Source organism: Bos taurus, chromosome 22 (genome assembly GCF_002263795.3).
Source record: "Bos taurus isolate L1 Dominette 01449 registration number 42190680 breed Hereford chromosome 22, ARS-UCD2.0, whole genome shotgun sequence".
NCBI lineage: Eukaryota > Metazoa > Chordata > Mammalia > Artiodactyla > Bovidae > Bos > Bos taurus.
In genome coordinates this window covers 53,295,863-53,314,479 of record NC_037349.1, presented here as the reverse complement: position 1 = coordinate 53,314,479, position 18,617 = coordinate 53,295,863, and the positions used below count along the sequence as shown (strand labels likewise).

General features: G+C 43.6%; 1 protein-coding gene and 1 pseudogene across 1 annotated transcript in view; one reads left to right on the top strand and one right to left on the bottom strand.

Annotated features, from left to right (window-relative positions):
• FYCO1 (FYVE and coiled-coil domain autophagy adaptor 1) overlaps positions 1-13,502 on the bottom strand; it is a 103,351-nt gene extending 89,849 nt beyond the window's left edge. Inside the window, exon 1 of the mRNA XM_059880183.1 lies at positions 13,415-13,502. The gene's annotated coding sequence lies outside the window, so the exon portion shown is untranslated. The remainder of the gene's footprint in view (positions 1-13,414) is intronic.
• LOC788602 (nuclear pore complex protein Nup88-like) lies at positions 13,230-15,576 on the top strand (annotated as a pseudogene).
• The last annotated feature ends 3,041 nt before the right edge of the window (positions 15,577-18,617 follow it).

The following is an 18,617-nucleotide window of genomic DNA, read 5'->3' as shown; positions in this document are numbered from 1 at the left end:
TTTCCCAGAAGCAGAATCTTTTTCAATGAGTCTTTTCCTAAGTTGTTGACTTAGGTGTCATTTGAGCCCCTCAGTGCCACCAAGGACAGATAAAGTAATTTTGCAGTTAGGGATCTTAAAAGATAATGTGTTTTTTAAAGTGGTATTTTAAATTTTATCAAAAACTATATGTGGGACTTCCTTAGTGGTCCAGTGTTTACGAATCCACCCGCCAATGCAGGGGACACAGGTTCGATCCCTGGTCCAAGAAGAAATTCCACGTGCCACAGAGCTGCTAAGCCCATATACCACAATAACTGAGCCCGAATCCCGCAACTAATGAGCCCATGGCTCCAGAACAACTGAAGCCATCGCATCCTGGAGCCTGTGCTCTGCAACAGGAGAAGCCACCGCAATGAGAGGCCTGTGCACTGCAACGAAGAGCCGTCCCCACTTGCCACAACTAGAGAAAGCCCGCACTCAGCAACGGTGATTCACTGCGGCCAAAAATAACTGAAAATAGCTACATGTTTTAAAGTAATGTATAAATACCAGTAGTGCATGACTATTATTATTTTAAATTGAAATAATTCATGTAACATAAAATTTACCATTTTAAACTGCACGATTCAGTGGTTTTTGGCATATTCAGTGTTGTACACAGCCATTACTACCCAATTCAGAACATTTCCATCACCCTCAAAAGAAATTCATGCTTGTTTGCCAGTAGTCAATCTTACTCCCTAGTTCCCTCCATCTCTTGGCAACCACTGGTCTACTTTCTGTCTCTATGGTTTGCCTATTCTAGAAATTTCATGTGAGTTGAACCATATAATATGTGATCCTTTTTGTGTCTGGATACTTTTACTCGGCACAATATTTTCAGGGTTCATCCATGTTGCAGCATGTGTCAGTACTTCATTCCTCCTTATGGATGAATAATATTCCACTGTATGGATAAACCACATTTCAACCAGCTGTCAACTGAATGACATTTGGATTGTTTCCACTCTTTGGATGTGATGAATAAGGCTGCTCTGAACATTCATTTGTAAGTTTCTGTATGCATATAATTTTTTTCAATTCTCTTGGGTATTTACCTAGGAGCAGGATTGTTTGATTGTTTGAGGAACTGATAAATCATCTTCCACAGAGCTGCTTCAAATTTTTTTTCCCAACAATAATGTATGAAGGCTCAAATTTTGTAGTCTTTCTCTGCAAAAACATGATCCTATCATGTACACTGATTTATCCTTTTTCCATTCAACGCAGCAGCATGAAAGTCTCTCCAAGCCTATCCTATTCTTTTCAATGGCTAGAAAGTGTTCCACTGCATTATGGTGTTAGGGTTTGCTTCTTTTCCTTTCAACGAACATCCATTTTGCATTCAATTTTTAAAATTATCAGAATGCTGCAAGGATTATAATACATATACTTTTAATGTACTGGTATTGAATTTCTGTAGGATGGATTACTAGAAGCGATGCATTTCTGGATCATAGAGAATGTGCATTTTACATTTTGGCAAGTATTGTTAAAGTGCTGCACTCAATATGCCAGCATATTTGGAAAACTCAGCAGTGGCCACAGGACTGGAAAAGGTCACTTTTCATTCCAACCCCAAGGAAAGGCAATGCCAAAGAATGTTCAAACTACTGCACAATTGCATACATCTTACATGCTAGCAAAGTAATGCTCAAAATTCTCCAAGCCAGGCTTTAGCAATACATGAACCATGAACTTCCAGACATTCCAGCTAGATTTAGAAAAGGCAGAGGAACAAGAGACCAATTTGCAAACATCCGTTGGATCATCGAAAAAGCAAGAGAGTTCCAGAAAAACATCTACTTCTGCTTTATTGACTATTCCAAATCCTTTGACTGTGTGGATCACAATAAACTGTGGAAAGTCCTTAAAGAGATGGGAATATCAGACCACCTGACCTGCCTCTTGAGAAATCTGTATGCAGATCAGGAAGCAACACTTAGAATCAGACATGGAACAACAGATTGGTTGCAAATTGGGAAAGGAGTACGTCAAGGCTGTATATGGTAACCCTGCTTGTTTAACTTCTATGCAGAGTACACGTGAAATTCCAGGCTGGATGAAGTTTAAGCTGGAATCAAGATTTCTGAGAGAAATATCAATAACCTCAGATATACAGATGACACCATATTTATGGCAGAAAGCAAAGAACTAAAGAGTCTCTTGATGAAAGTGAAAGAGGAGAATGAAAAAGTTGGCTTAAAACTCAACATTCAGAAAACTAAGATCATGGCATCTGGTCCCATCACTTCATGGCAAATAGAAGGGGAAACAGTGTAAGCAATTACAGATTTTATTTTCTCAGGCTACAAAATCACTGTAGATGGTGATTGCAGCCATGAAATTAAAAGATGCTTGCTCCTTGGAAGAAAAGTTATGACCAATCTAGTCAGCATATTAAAAAGCAGAGACATTACTTTGCCAACAAAGGTCCTTCTAGTCAGAGTTATGGTTTTTCCAGTAGTCATGAATGGATGTGAGAGTTGGACTATAAAGAAAGCTGAGCACTGAAGAATTGATGTTTTTGAACTGTGGTGTTGGAGAAGACTCTTGAGAGTCCCTTGGACTGCAAGGAGATCCAACCAGTCAATCCTAAAGAAAATCAGCCGTGAATATTCATTGGAAGGACTGATGCTGAAGCTGAAACCCCAATACTTTGGTCACCTGATGCAAAGAACTGACTCATTTGAAAAGACCCTGATGCTGGGAAAGATTGAAGGCAAGAGGAGAAGGGGATGACAGAGGATGAGATGGTTGGATGGCATCACTGACTCGATGGACATGAGTTTGAGTAAGCTCTGGGAGATGGTGATGGCCAGGGAAGCCTGGCGTGCTGCAGTCCATGGGCTTGGAAAGAGTCGGACAAAACTGAGCAACTGAAGTGAACTGAAGTGTTGCCAAAATACTATTTACGTCCTCTAAAATGGTTGTATTTATTTACATTTCCACAATAGTGTACACCTAGTCAAAATCAGGTGTTAGTAACTTTAAAAAGTTTTGTCAGTCTGAAAGGATACTTGTAATATTATGTTGTTTTGATTCAAATTTTGTTGTTTTGAATTAGGAATTTTCTCTACAAATTTACTCTCCCAATTGTGTGTGAGTGTGTGTGTATGCATGTCTGTAATAATAACTGCTCTTTGCCAAGGTAGGTAATTAATGAAAGGACTCATACAGCAAGTGTTTACCAAATGTCTGTTCCCTAAATATGAAGACAAAATTTGAAAGTATCATTTCACATTTCCTCACATTTGGTTTCATTATGAAAGAATTTCATGCTCTCGCCTTAAACAGAAAGTTCTAAAACACTGGCTGGGCTGGACACAGATGGAATTGAGGTTCAGCCTCATACAGACTCAACATACAGAGGGGGAAGTTCAGTTCTGGGTGAGGCACAAAGTATTTAGAGGTCTGGTTATCATAGTTAAGGTCTGGATCCCTCTGTGGGGAAGCGGGATTCAGGGCCGAGATCAGCATCAGAGGTCTCTGGCATCAGCATCAGAGTGCAGCTCTTGGTGGGAATGAATTGCTTTTAATAAGAGAACTGCTGACTCTAGATCCCCAGGGTCTCATGACCTAATTGGACCAAATCCAGGGAGAGGGATAGTTGTTTTGGTCTCAGCCCCATGCACATGAGAGCAGGCAGAGGGACATGAAAGGTCTTGCACTTTTAGGAGCCCTTAGAGAGAGCATCCTGGCTTCACTGGGATTCATAGGGCCCAGAAGGCAAGAGGCCAACAGCACTCAGAGGCCCCCCACCTCTCTGCTGGAACATCTAGCCTCTGGCTGAGGTGGCTCCAATGGAGATACTGGAGCTAGCATTTGATCTGGGCAGAGGAATGATGGAGCTAGCTCACCACCCTGCATTTTATTTTTAGGACTTTTGTGAACTGGCTGCTGTCACATTGGTGGCTTGAAATCAACCATGGTGGAAGTATTGACACCTTGGAATCTTGTCAGTGAGTTCAGTCGATCAGTCATGTCCGATTCTTTTCAAACCCATGGACTGCAGCATGCCACACCTCTCTGTCCATCACCAACTCCTGGAGTTTACCCAAACTCATGTCCATTGAGTTGGTGATGCCATCCAACCATCTCATCCTCTGTTGACCCCTTCTCCTCCCACCTTCAATCTTTCCCAGCATCAGGGTCTTTTCAAATGAGTCAGTTCTTTGCATCAGGTGGCCAAAGTTTTGGGGTTTCAGCTTCAGCATCAGTCCTTCCAATGAATATTCAGGACTGATTTCCTTTAGATTGGACTAGTTGGATCTCCTTGAGGCCCAAGGAACTCTCTAGAGTCTTCTCCAACACCACAGTTCAAAAGCATCAATTCTTTGGCACTCAACTTTCTTTATAGTCCAACTCTCACATCCATATGTGACTACTGGAAAAACCATAGCTTTGATTAGAAGGACCTTTGTTGGCAAAGTAATGTCTCTGCTTTTTAATATGCTGTCTAGGTTGGTTATAACTTTTCTTCCAAAGAGCAAGCATCTTTTAATTTCATAGCTGCAGTCACCACCTGCAGTGATTTTGGAGCCCCCCAAAATTAAGTCTCTCACTGTTTCCACTGTTTCCCCATTTATTTGCCATGAAGTGATGGGACCAGATGCCATGATCTTAGTTTTCTGAATGTTGAATTTTAAGGCAACTTTTTCACTCTCCTCTTTCACTTTCATCAAGAGGCTCTTTAGTTCCTCTTCACTTTCTGCCATAAGGGTAGTGTCATCTGCATATCTGAAGTTATTGATATTTCTCCCGGCAATCTTGATTCCAGCTTGTGCTTCTTCCAGCCTGGAATTTCTCATGATGTACTCTGCATAGAAGTTAAATAAGCAGGGTGACAATATACAGCCTTGACGTACTCCTTTCCCTATTTGGAAGCAGTCTGTTGTTCCATGTCCAGTTCTAACTGTTGCTTCCTGACCTGCATACAGATTTCTCAAGAGGCAGGTCAGGTGGTCTGATATTCCCATCTCTTTAATGATTTTCCACAGTTTGTTGTGATCCATACAGTCAAAAGATTTGGCAATGTCAATAAAGCAGAAGTAGATGCTTTTCTGGAATGCTCTTGCTTTTTCAACGATCCAACAGATGTTGGCAAATTGATCTCTGGTTCCTCTGCCTCTTCTAAATCCAGCTTGAACATCTGCAAGTTCACGGTTCATGTGAACTTGTGGAAGCCTGGACTGGAGAATTTTGAGCATTACTTTACCAGCGTGTGAGATAAGTGAAATTGTGCAGTAGTTTGAACATTCCTTGGCATTGCCTTTCTTTGGGATTGGAATGAAAACTGACCTTTTCCAGTCCTGTGGCCACTGCTGAGTTTTCCAAATTTGCTGGCATATTGAGTGCAGCACTTTCACAGCATCATCTTTTAGGATTTGAAATAGCTCAACTGGAATTCCATCACTTCCACTAGCTTTGTTCGTAGTGATGCTCCCTAAGGCCCACTTGATTTCGCATTCCAGGATGTCTGGCTCTAGGTGAGTGATCACACCATCGTGATTATCTGGGTCGTGAAGATCTTTTTTGTATAGTTCTTCTGTGTATTCTTGCCACCTCTTCTTAATATCTTCTGCTTCTGTTAGGTCCATACCATTTCTGTCCTTTATTGAACCCATCTTTGCATGAAATTTTCCCTTGGTATCTCTGATTTTCTTGAAAACATCTCTAGTCTTTCCCATTCTATTGTTTTCCTCTATGTCTTTGCATTGATCACTGAGGAAGGCTTTCTTATCTCTTCTTGCTATTCTTTGGAACTCTGCATTCAAATGAGTATATCTTTCCTTTTCCCCATTGCCTTTCTCTTTTCTTTTTACAACTATTTGTAAGGCCTCCTCAGACAACCATTTTGCCTTTTTGCATTTCTTTTTCTTGGGGATGGTCTTGGTCCCTGCCTCCTGTACAAGGTCATGATCCTCCTTACATAGTTCTCCAGGCACTCTATCAGATCTAATCCCTTGAATCTATTCGTCGCTTCTACTGTATAAACATAAGGGATTTGATTTAGGTCATACCTGAATGGTCTATTGGTTTTCCCTACTTTCATCAATTTAAGTCTGAGTTTGGCAATAAGGAGTTCATTATCTGAGCCACAGTCAGCTCCTGGTCTTGTTTTTGCTGACTGTATAGAGCTTCTCCATCTTTGGCTGCAAAGAGTATAATCAGTCTGATTTTGGTGTTGACCATCTGGTGATGTCTGGTGCGGAGTCTTCTCTTGTGTTGTTGGAAGAGGGTGTTTGCTATGACCAATGCGTTCTCTTGGCAAAACTCTATTAGCCTTTGCCCTGCTTCAGTCTGTACTCCAAGGCCAAATTTCCCTGTTACTCCAGGTGTTTGTGGTCATGTATGGATGTCAGAGTTGGACTGTGAAGAAGGCTGAGCGCCAAAGAATTGATGTTTTTGAACTGTAGTGTTGGAGAAGACTCTCGAGAGTCCCTTGGACTGCAAGGAGATCCAACCAGTCCATTCTGAAGGAGATCATCCCTGGATTTCTTTGGAGGGAATGATGCTGAAGCTGAAACTCCAGTACTCCAGTACTTCGCCACCTCATGCGAAGAGTTGACTCACTGGAAAAGACTCTGATGCTGGGAGGGATTGGGGGCAGGAGGAGAAGGGGATGACAGAGGATGAGATGGCTGGATGGCATTACTGACTCGATGGATGTGAGTATGGGTGAACTCTGGGAGTTGGTGATGGACAGGGAGGCCTGGCGTGCTGCGATTCATGGGGTCGCAAAGAGTCGGACATGACTGAGTGACTGAACTGAACTGAAAATGAAAAGGACATCTTTTTGGGGTGTTAGTTCTAGAAGGTCTTGTAGATCATAGAACCATCCAACTTTAGCTTCTTCAGCGTTACTGGTCAGGGCATAGAGTTGGATTACTGTGATATTGAATAGTTTGCCTTGGAAACGAACAGAGATCATTCTGTCATTTCTGAGATTGCATTCAAGTACTGCTTTTTGGACTCTCTTGTTGACTATGATGGCTACTCCATTTCTCCTAAGGGATTCCTGCCCACAGTAGTAGGTATAATGGCCACCTGAGTTAAATTCACCCATTCCATCCATTTTAGTTCGCTGATTCCTAAAATGTCAATGTTTGCTCTTGCCAGCTCCTGTTTGACCACTTCCAATTTGCCTTGATTCATGGACCTAACATTCCAGGTTCCTATGCAATACTGCTCTTTACAGCGTTGGACTTTGCTTCCATCACCAGTCACATCCACAACTGGGTGTTGTTTTTGCCTTGGCTCTGTCTCTTCATTCTTTCTGGAGTTATTTCTCCACTGATCTCCAGTAGCATATTGCGCACATACTGACTGGGGGAGTTCACCTTTCAGTGTCATATCTTTTTGCCTTTTTATACTGTTAATGAGGTTCTCAAGGCAAGAATACTGAAGTAGTTTGCCATTTCCTTCTCCAGTGGACCACGTTTTGTTAGAACTCTCCACCATGACCCGTCAGTCTTAGGAGGCCCTACACGGCATGGCTCATAGTTTCATTGAGTTAGACAAGGTTGTGGTCCATGTGATTGGATTGGTTAGTTTTCTATGATTGTGGTTTTCAGTCTGTCTGCCCTCTGATGGAGAAGGATAAGAGGCTTATGGAAGCTTCCTGATGGGAGAGACTGACTGAGGGGGAAACTGGAAAATGGAATCTGGAAGTCAATGCAAATCAGGGCTTTACCCTCTGGAGAGCTGGTTGTTACAATTTACCAGGCCACCTGGATAGAAGGTTATCATTTTCCTAGAATTGCTCCTGAGATAATGTCCCAAGTTCCTATTCTTGCTGGTGTAGTGGTATCATTCAGGATTCCAGGAAGGGACAGATGGTCCTTTCAAGAGGGTGACTGAGGATAATGCAAAGAATGGACTTTCACAAAGGCATGGACAGGGTGTGGGATGCAGGCAGAGATGGGGAGGTGTCCCTGGACCAGTGAGGGCAGGCAGTGGCTACTGAGCCCAGGCCTGGGGAAGAAAAAGCCACTGGAGGACCTGGTGAGATGGGCTCTTGGAGAAGGTTGCTAGACATCAGCCATGGCCTGGAAGGATGGATGTAAGGCACTCAGTTAAGAGCCTTAGATGGCCTGACCCTGGCCAGCTCGTGGGATGCACGCTTCCCTTGTCCGCTGCACTCGGTGGCCACACACGTTACTTCCGCTCCCCTCCCCCCAGTTCATTACTCCTCCTCCTTGGCTCAGATTTCACCCTCCTGAACAGGTCAGACTCTCTTGACTGTGTTCTTTTGCACCTTGTCATTCTCCAAAACTGTTCTCTGCTTATGCTCACTGTGCTTATTATTTTTAATCCAATAATGATTCATTTAACAATTAAAATACCAGCAGCTCACATTTCCTGGCACTTCCCACATGCCAGGCACTGGGTTATGGCTGTATTTGAGAAGGCAGGCGCCATGTCTCTGCCTTGATCACTGCTCTGTCTCTCCATTGCCCAGGACACAGCCTGGAACACAGTATGAGCTAGACCAACATGGGGAGTAAAAATCCCCTCAGTACGCGCAGCAAGTGTTTCCTAGCTCTTCTGTAGTAGGGACATTAAATGTGGCTGCAAATGTTTTTCCAGTCTTTCCATTGAGAGGCAGGGTCTAACTCCATTCTTCTTGAATGTGGGCTGGTCTTGGTGACTTGCTTGATGGATAGAATTTGGTGGACGTGAGATTCTGGGACTCCTAGGTCATAAGAAGCCGAGCAGCCTTCAGCTGGGTCCCTACCGTTCTCATTGATAGCCCTGAACCACCATTTATGAAGTCCAGCTCCATGAGGCCATCACACTGGTGAGGCTGCATGTGGGGCAGCTGATCTTGCCCAGTCCAGCTTTCTAGCCTCCTCTACTGGAACCAGACCTGGTGGGGAAGCTTGGAGCAATCCATCTTCTAGCTCAGTGGCATTAGGGGACCCCCACTGATGCCACTTGAAAAAGAATTACCCAGCTGAGTGCTGCTCAAGCTTCCAAGTCACAATTTGTGAGACACAATAAAATGGCTCTTATTTTAGGCCTCTGTATTGGAAGGTGCCTCATTACAGAGCAAGAGTCAGAACTTGTAATATTGGTTTCGGGGAAATCCCTGCATCGATTTTCCATTCCACCTTCGCCCATCCCACGCTCTACATGCCCCCTGACGACTATCACCATCCGGAGTTTTACTAACTCTCCAGAAACTAACCTTTGATGTGGCTTTAACAGAGGTGCCTACTCGATTGAGCTTCCATTTGAACATGGCTGGGAAATCCCCTGAGAGCAGGTCTGGCTGTTTAGTAGGTAGTGAAGAGCGCTGAGTTGGTCTGGGTCAAGGGCCAAATTTTCCCGCTGACCCCTTCAACCTTTTGTGATGGTGAAGTCACCAACTCCCGGGGAGAGGCCCTTTCCTTGGAGGTCCGCTCTGCTCACCCACAGGCCTGGGTGGGCGGTTTTCACACTGAGAGTTGGGGAAATCAGCCACTGGCCAGGGCTGCCCTGCTTTCACTGAGGACTTGCTCCCCAGCCAGGACTGTCCCGGGTACAGCAAACTCCGCTGGCATCACCAGGACTCATCGTCAAGGAGCTTCCGAGGGCCCCATGGCTGCGGTTAGAGGACTGAACCCCAGGGTGTGCTCAGAAGGTGTGGAGGGTTCTGGATGGAGCCGTTTGGACGTGTCTGGCAGCACCACAGGCTAAAGAGACATTTGAAGAGCGGGAGACCTCTTGACCTTCTCCAGGGACTCTGGAAGGGGCCGCTTGGGATGTCCCTGGGGCTTTGCCAGCCCATCCTGAGCCTCAAGGGCTCCCTCTTCTCACTTGCTTCACTGCTCCTCAAGTACATGGGTTGGTGGGTGAGGTGGGGACCCTTCTCCTGGCAGAAGCAGCCAGGGTCTGGAGAAGACTGGGGACAGGAGGTGTCTGTGATGCAGTGAGACAGGCGCATCAGGGCTGGACCTCACGGAGCCTCAGCCCCTCTGTGATGCTCTTGGCCACTGTCGTTTTTGCATCATGTGGGGCTCATGAGGACAGGGGATCCCCAGGTCCTGCCTACAGACCAACAGAAACAAGGGCTTCAGGTGAGGCCTGGGCCTCTGCATTCATGACAAGTCTGGGGGTTCATAAGGAAGCTAGGCAGTGTAGAGATTAATACCACAGGCTCTAGAGTTGGGCTGCAGGGGTTCAAAGGTGGACTCCAGGATTCAGTGCCCATTTAATAATTCTGGCGCCTCAGTTTCCAACATGAATTGCAGATAATTACAATTATCTGCAACATCAATTGCAGATAATTACAACCTCACTGGCTTGTTAAGAGGATCGAACAAAGCGGATGAGTTAGGTATGAGGATAACCCCCAGTGAGTGCTCTATAACTGTGAGCTCCAGCTCCCCAGAGAGTGGCAAGAGACGAAATGCAGAGAGCTGTACCTTCAGTACATGGTCAGAGCTCAATAAATGTTGGCTGAATGGAGGACAAGAGCAGGACACAGCCAGCCACACCACTGGCACAACCATGCCATGAACATTAATTTTCATAACAGCCTCTGGCATTGTTCTAGGGGCTAGTGGCTCACAAAGGAATAAATCATTCTCTGCCCTTCAGATGCTCACAGGCTCACAAAGGTGGAAACGGGTGGTAGAAGGCAATGTGTTAAGTGCAGTGTGAGGGAAAGGCTCTGGGCATGCCAGCCTTGGAGAGGTGAGGAAGGCTTCCTAGAGGAGGTGATGTCAAAGGTAGATCTGAAGGATGAGTAGGAGTTATGCAGGGAAAGGTGGCTAAATGTCAGGTGTGGGGGAACACTTATGCAATGGGGCACATTCTGAGCCTCCTAATGATTCACACCGAGAGAGGTGTGTGGTGGAAGTGGCAGACTGCTAGGGTTTGAGGCTGGAAAGATGAGCAGCATCAGAGGCTTGGGTTGATTTGGGTTGCCCGACGCCTGCAGGTCTGACTAGCTCATCTCACGCACTGCACGTCCTTATCACGAAGGTTGTCTTGTGTATCACTGAATAACACTTCCCTGGATCAGTCAGTTAGCACCCTACTTCAGTATCCAGAATATAAAAAGTCACTGAGGTCCAAATCCCTGCCCAGCCACTCTCAAGTAGACGAGTGTCAAATATTAATAATTTGGAGTCCATGTTTCAAAACCGCCACATGGAGATTTGGGGACAAGTTCCTGAAGGAGAGTACATGGGCTAAGTCTTGAAAGGTAGGAGTAGGAGTGAAGGGAGAGAGCAGAGGAGGAAGGATGTGCCATTTGGGGACCAGCAAGTGTAAACATAGGGGACAGGAAGTCTCCAGGCTGGGTCAGAGGACTCTACTTAAGGCTCAAGAGGGGAAGATATGTGCTAAGAGGGTGGTGAGAGATGAGCAGGAGGGAGAGACAAAGGCCCTCGGGTGCTAAGCTCAGGAGTCTAGAATTCATCCTGAATGGAGAACTAGCAAAGGGTTTTAAGCAGAGGAGTAAGGTGATCACTGGATTCACTAGGATGGTCTTGGCTGTAAATGACAAAACACAGGGCCAAAGAGGCTTAAGTGGTGGCAGCTATTGATTTCCCATAGGGAGGTAATGCTAGGGTTGGTGTAGTACTTTGGCAATGTCATCAAAAACCATGGCCCCTTCTACCTCATGTACTAGCCTCAGTGCCTCTGTAATATCATTCCCTCATGCCTGCAAGATGCCTGCTATGGTACCAAGTATCACAGCTTTGTACAGCATTGAGGGCAGGAAATAAGGAAACACGTTTAAACAACCAGCTTTTCACTGGGGGCAATTTTGTGATGTCTGGTGGCCATTTTTGGTCATCTTAGCTTGGGGAAGCTACTGACATCTGGCGGGTAGAGGCCAGGGATACGGACAAACAGGACAAACTCCTACAAAAGAAAATTAACAAAATAGCGATTGTGTCGAGGTTGAAAAACCCTGGTCTACACTGATTGAGTGCCTCCCTCACTGCACCTCTGGAACTAACAGCCTGCCCAAAGATTCAGTTTCTGAGGGACCTGAGACACTGCCAGATATATCTGTGTATTATAAAGCTACAACCATGTAAATGTTTAGATAGATTGAAATATAAGAAACAAAAATTAAACAACCTGCAAGACAGAAATAGTTATCAGATGGGGAATGAACATACTTATATATGTACATATATTACATATAAACACAAATACAATATACATATAGTTTTCATTACATGTCATTTGAGAAGGGCGTTATTATCGCTCAGACATTGAATTGGTTTGCAGGACATAGCTTTCTCTCTTCTCAATGCATCTTTACTTCCTGGAATTTCTATTCCATTGTTGTAGTCAGTGTAGTGTCTTCTTTCCTTTTGATTTTCCAAAGCAGAATTTGTCGGACTGGCCTTGTTGAGATGGGGGCAGTGATGGTGGGAAGGGAGAAGAGGCTGACCAGGAAGGCAGGTGCTGCCAACATAAAAGAAATTCAGCTTGCCTACAGGCAACCCAGAACCTGAAATACCTCTATTTCCGCTGGAGGGTTCTGGTTTGACCTAGTTTTTTCAGAGATATGATGCTGATTTGGTGCTTTTTTTTTTTCTTCCTAAACAGCTTCCTTTTCCTGTTTTTTTGTTTTTAAATCATGGTCCCTGCCATTAGCTTTGTTTTTTGAAAATGAGAATTTGAGCTGCACTGGTTAGGTGTGGGTATAAGTATGCCACGGGCATGTGTGTGGGCTTGCGTATGTGTGGTTGTGTGCTCCTGTGTGTGTATGGTGGGGTGGTTCATATAGATTTCCATATCAACACAACTTAGCTGACAAAGTTCTGGGCTCCCTCAATGATAAAGATGGGTCTCCTTTCAACCCATCCTCACTATGTAATCAACAATTGAAAATAATATAATAAAAAATAGTAAACCCACATACTGTGCCTAAAAATCTTCAACAAGTGAATTACCAGAAAATAAAGAGCACCCTTTTCAATAATCCAAGGATCAAAGAGGACTTAAGAGGAATTAAAAAAAAAAACGATGAATGGGATAAAAATGAAAACACAACACCAAATTTTGTGGGACACAGTTAAAAGCAGCACCAAGAGGGAAATTTTTAGCACTAAGAAAGAGAAAATATCTCACATAAATAATCTAAGCACTTAAGAACCTAAAGAGACACAAACTCAAGTAGAAGGACGGGAAAAACGAAGAGAACTGATAAAATTGCAAACATAAAACCAACAGAGAAACGAAACAAAAAAAGTATGCTCTTTGAAAAGATCAATAAAAGCGGTATGCCTCTAGAAAGACTAACAAAAAAAAACACGGGGCCGAGGCAGTGGACGGCTGGAGCGGATTGGCTGCGCGCTCAGCGGCGAGGCCACGGAGAGCTGTGGGCTCAAGATGGCGGCGCCGAAGGCGGCCCCGGGGACGGTGAGCTGCGGCCTACCTGGCTGCCCAACCACGCCGTGTTCTTGCGGCTCCGAGAGGGACGGAAAAACCAGAGCTCAGCTGAACCCGAGAAGCCAGCTTCATCATTGCCTTCGTCGCCGCCACTGCCTCCTCAGCTGTTGATGAGAAAGCTGGTCTTGGGCCTCGCAGAGAGCTCTTTCTGTGGGGCGCAGAAGACAGCGCCTTCTTAGTCATGCGCCTTCGGGGCCCCAGCTGCGCCGGTGAGGAGCCCTCCCTCTCGCAGTACCGGAGACGGCTTTGCATAAATGCACCCCTGTTTGAAATCTATCAAGCCTTGTTAAGCCCAGCACAACATCATGTAGCATCATGTAGGAATAAAAGGACTTATATTAGAATTACCTAAAAGATGGGGAAAGAATTCTGAATTTGAAGGTGGAAAATCAGCAGTGAATTGTAGCACGACTCCCGTTGCTGAGAGATTTTTCACCAGTTCAACCTCTCTGACTCTGAAGCATGTTGCCTGGTATCCGAGAGAGTTGCTAGATACTCAAATTGTGCCGTTAACGTCAGACAACGTCATAAGAATTTACCCTTTGCGTATGACTAAGGTCATCGTACTTTCAGAAGCAGAAGAGGAAAGTCTCATACTCAACAAAGGAAGTGCCTACACAGCATCTCTGGAAGAGACAGCAGTTGCATTTGACTTTGGGCCATTGTCAGCAGTCCCAAAGCACATATTTGGATGAAAAGGCAAAGAAGAAGTAGTGGCTACTCCCTGTACATCTTATATGAAAATGAGGAGACTTTCCTTACGTTTGTTAGTCTGTTGCACAGCCCTGGGAGTGTGGGTAAGCTATTCGGCCCGTTGCCCATGCATCCTGCTGTTGAAGATAACTATGGCTACCATGCTTGTGCTGTGCTTTGCTTACCATGTGTCGCCAACATCCTGGTGATTACTACTGAGTCAGGAATGCTTCATTATTGCGTTGTGCTGGAGGGGGAAGAAGAAGATGACCACACATCAGAAAAGTCCTGGGATTCCAGGGCTGACCTCATTCCATCACTGTATGTGTTTGAGTGTGTTGAGTTGGAGCTTGCTCTGAAATTGGCATCCGGAGAGGATGAGCCCTTTGATTCTGACTTTTCTTGTCCATTGAAACTTCATAGAGATCCCAAGTGTCCCTTAAGATTCCACTATACTCATTAAGCTGCTGTACATAGTGTTGGGCTACCTTGGATTCATAAACTTCACATGTTTCTTGGATCAGATGAAGAAGACAAGGACAGTTTACAGGAACTGGCTACAGAACAGAAGTGCTTTGTACAGCACATTCTTTGTAGGAAGCCACTGCCATGCAGTCAGCCAGCTCCTTTTCAAGGATCTGGATCATCCCTGACATCCTGGGGCCAACAATGATCTGCATCACCAGTACCTATGAATACCTCCTCAGGCCTTTACTAAGCACAGTCCATCTAGCGTCTCCGCCCCTGCTTTGTACCCGAGAAGATGTTGAAATGGCAGAGTCTCCCCTCCGTATTCTGGCTGAAACCCCGGATTCCTTTGAAAAGCATATTAGAAGCATTTGCAACGTGGTGTTGCAAATCCAGCATTTTTGAAATCATCTGAAAAAGATACGGCTCCTCCTCCCAAAGAATGTCTTCAGCTCATCAGCAGAGCCACCCACGTGTTCAGGAAATACTACATTCTTAAACAGGACCTGGCAAATGAGGAGATTCAGCGGAGGGTCAAATTGTTGTGTGACTAAAAAAGAAACAATTAGAAGATCTCAATTACTGTTGAGAGGAGAGGAAAAGTCTACGGGAAATGGCTGAGCGCTTAGCTGACAAATATGAGGAAGCCAAGGAAAAACAAGAAGACATCATGAACAGAATGAAAAAAGTACTTCACAGTTTTCAGTCTCAGCTCCCAGTTCTCTCTGACAGTGAGAGAGACACGAAGAAAGAATTATAGCGATACCTCATCAACTTCAACATTTGGGCAATGCTGTCAAATGGGTTACTATGAAAAAAGACTATCAACAACGAAAGATGGAAAAGGTACTGAGTCCTCAAAAGCCCACCATTACTCTCAGCACCTACCAGTGGAAATGCATTCAGTCCATCCTGAAGGAGAAGGGTGAGCACATAAGAGAAATGGTGAAGCAAATTAATGGCATCTGAAATCATGTAAACTTCTGAACCACCAAGAACAGACTCACGTCTGAGTTAACACACATGCAGGCTTAATCTCACTGTAAAATGAACACATAGCACCAATATATAAAGAGGCAGGCGCCTTGTTAGCGCAGTAGGTAGTGCGTCAATCTCATAATTTATGAAGAGGCATTCTGGATGAACTTTGGTGTGATTGTACATTACTTTTTATACTCTTATTAATTGAATAAATGCTTGTATTTAAAAAAGAGGAAGACAAATTATTAAACACTAATAACAGGAAGGAAACTGTGTGTCACTACACATTCTGCAGATATCAAAGGTAATAATCAAATCATATGAACATCTATAACTTAGATGAAGTACATAAATTCCTCAAAATACAAATTATCACAACACACTCAATATGAAATAAATAACTTGAATAGCCCTTCAAGGAAATTGAAGTCACAATTTAAAGACTTTTGAGAAAGAAATTTCCAGATAATTTGACTGGAGGATTCTTTCAAATGTTTAAAGAAGAATTATCACCCATTCTACATAATCTTTTACAGAAAGTAGAAGAAGAGACAACACTTCACACCTCACTTTGTGAGACCAGTATTACCCTACTACCAAAACTGGATACAGATGATACCAAAAAGTACATAGTATAACCATGGATCAATATCCTTCACAAATACAAATAAAAAAACCTTTAATAAATATTAGCAAACAGAATACAGGATTTATTCCAGAGATGCAAGGCTGGTTTGATACTTAAAGTCAATCAATGAAATTCACTGTATTAAAAGGCTAAAGAAGAAAACCACATAATCATATCAATCAATACAGAAAAATCATTTGAAAAAATTCAACAACTATTTATGATAACACTTAAAAAAAAATAAGGGATGCGGGGAACTTCCTCAATTTGATTAAAAAAAAAAGTACCTATTAAAACACCAGCAGCTACTAAAATATTAACATTGAAAGACTGAATGTTTTTCCCTAAGATTGGGAGCAAGGAAAGGGTGTCTGTACTAACTCCTTGTGTTCAATACAGTACCGGAAGCCTTGGGTAGCACAAAAAGGCAAAAGGAAATAAAAGACGTACAGGATGAAAAGACATACAGGATGAAAAGACATAAATGAATCTCTGTTTGCAGCTGACATAATGGTCTAATAACATCCAAAAACAAAACAAAACTGAAACAATTTCTAGGATAGTAAGTGAGCTTAGCAAAGCTGCAAGATATAAGATCAACATAGAAATCAATGGCATTTTTATATACTAGCAAGAAACACATGGAAAGCAAAATTAAAGTACAATATTATATTTGAAACCTCTTTTTCAAAAAAACCCCACTCCAGTACTCTTGCCTGGAAAATCCCATGGACGGAGGAGCCTGGTGGGCTGCAGTCCATGGGGTCGCTAAGAGTCGGACACGACTGAGCAACTTCACTTTCACTTTTCACTTTCATGCATTGGAGAAGGAAATGGCAACCCACTCCAGTGTTCTTACCTAGAGAATCCTAGGGATGGGGGAGCCTGGTGGGCTGCAGTCCATGGGGTCACACAGAGTCGGACATGACTGAGGTGACTTAGCAGCAGCTTCAGATCAGATCAGATCAGTCGCTCAGTCGTGTCCAATTCTTTGCGACCCCATGAATTGCAGCACGCCAGGCCTCCCTGTCCATCACCAACTCCCGGAGTTCACTCAGACTCACGTCCTTCAAGTCAGTGATGCCATCCAGCCATCTCATCCTCTGTTGTCCACTTCTCCTCCTGCCCCCAATCCCTCCCAGCATCAGAGTCTTTTCCAATGAGTCAACTCTTCACATGAGGTGGCCAAAGTACTGGAGTTTCAGCTTTAGCATCATTCCTTCCAAAGAAATCCCAGGGCTGATCTCCTTGCAGTCCAAGGGACTCTCAAGAGTCTTCTCCAACACCACAGTTCAAAAGCATCAATTCTTTGGCACTCAGCCTTCTTCACAGTCCAACTCACATCCATACATGACCACTGGAAAAACCATAGCCTTGACGAGACGGACCTTTGTTGCCAAAGTAATGTCTCTGCTTTTGAATATGCTATCTAGGTTGGTCATAACTTTCCTTCCAAGGAGTAAGCATCTTTTAACTTCATGGCTAAAATCACCATCTGCAGTGATTTTGGAGCCCCAAAAATAAAGTCTGACACTGTTTCCACTGTTTCCCCATCTATTTCTCATGAAGTGATGGGACTGGATGCCATGATCTTCATTTTCTGAATGTTGAACTTTAGGCCAACTTTTTCACTCTCCACTTTCACTTTCATCAAGAGGCTTTTTAGTTCCTCTTCACATTCTGCCATAAGGGTGGTGTCATCTGCATATCTGAGGTTATTGATATTTCTCCTGGCAGTCTTGATTCCAGCTTGTGTTTCTTCCAGTCCAGCGTTTCTCATGATGTACCCTTCATATAAGTTAAATAAGCAGGGTGAAAATATACAGCCTTGACGTACTCCTTTTCCTATTTGGAACCAGTCTGTCAGCTTAGCAGCTTTCAAAAAAGAAATACCTGTGCATAAATCACCAAAATGTACAAAATATATATACTAAAAATTGCAAAATACTGATAAAATAATTTTTTTAAAAGCTATATAAATGAAGACACATTCATTGGTTGGAAGATTCATCATAGTAAAATTGTTAAATCTCCCTCAAATGATATATGATTATAATGAAATTTCTAGCAAAATCCTCCAAGATTTTTTGCAGGCAGAGTCAGACTTATTCTAAAATTTATGTAATAAGCAAAGGAACCAAAATAACTAAAACATTTTGAAAAAAAGAAAGAAATGGGAGTAATCATCCTACTCTATTTCAGGACTCATTATGCAGCTGTCATAATTTAAACTGTAGTATTGGTAGAGGGGTGGATGTGAAGATTAGTGGAAGAGAATGGAAAGCCCAGAAATAGCCCCACACCAGTGAGGCCATCTGATTTTTGACACAACTGCAAAATTAATTCACTGGGAAAAAAAATTAATTCACTGGAGGAAGGACAGACTTTTCAACAAATGGTGCTAGAGAAACTGGATATT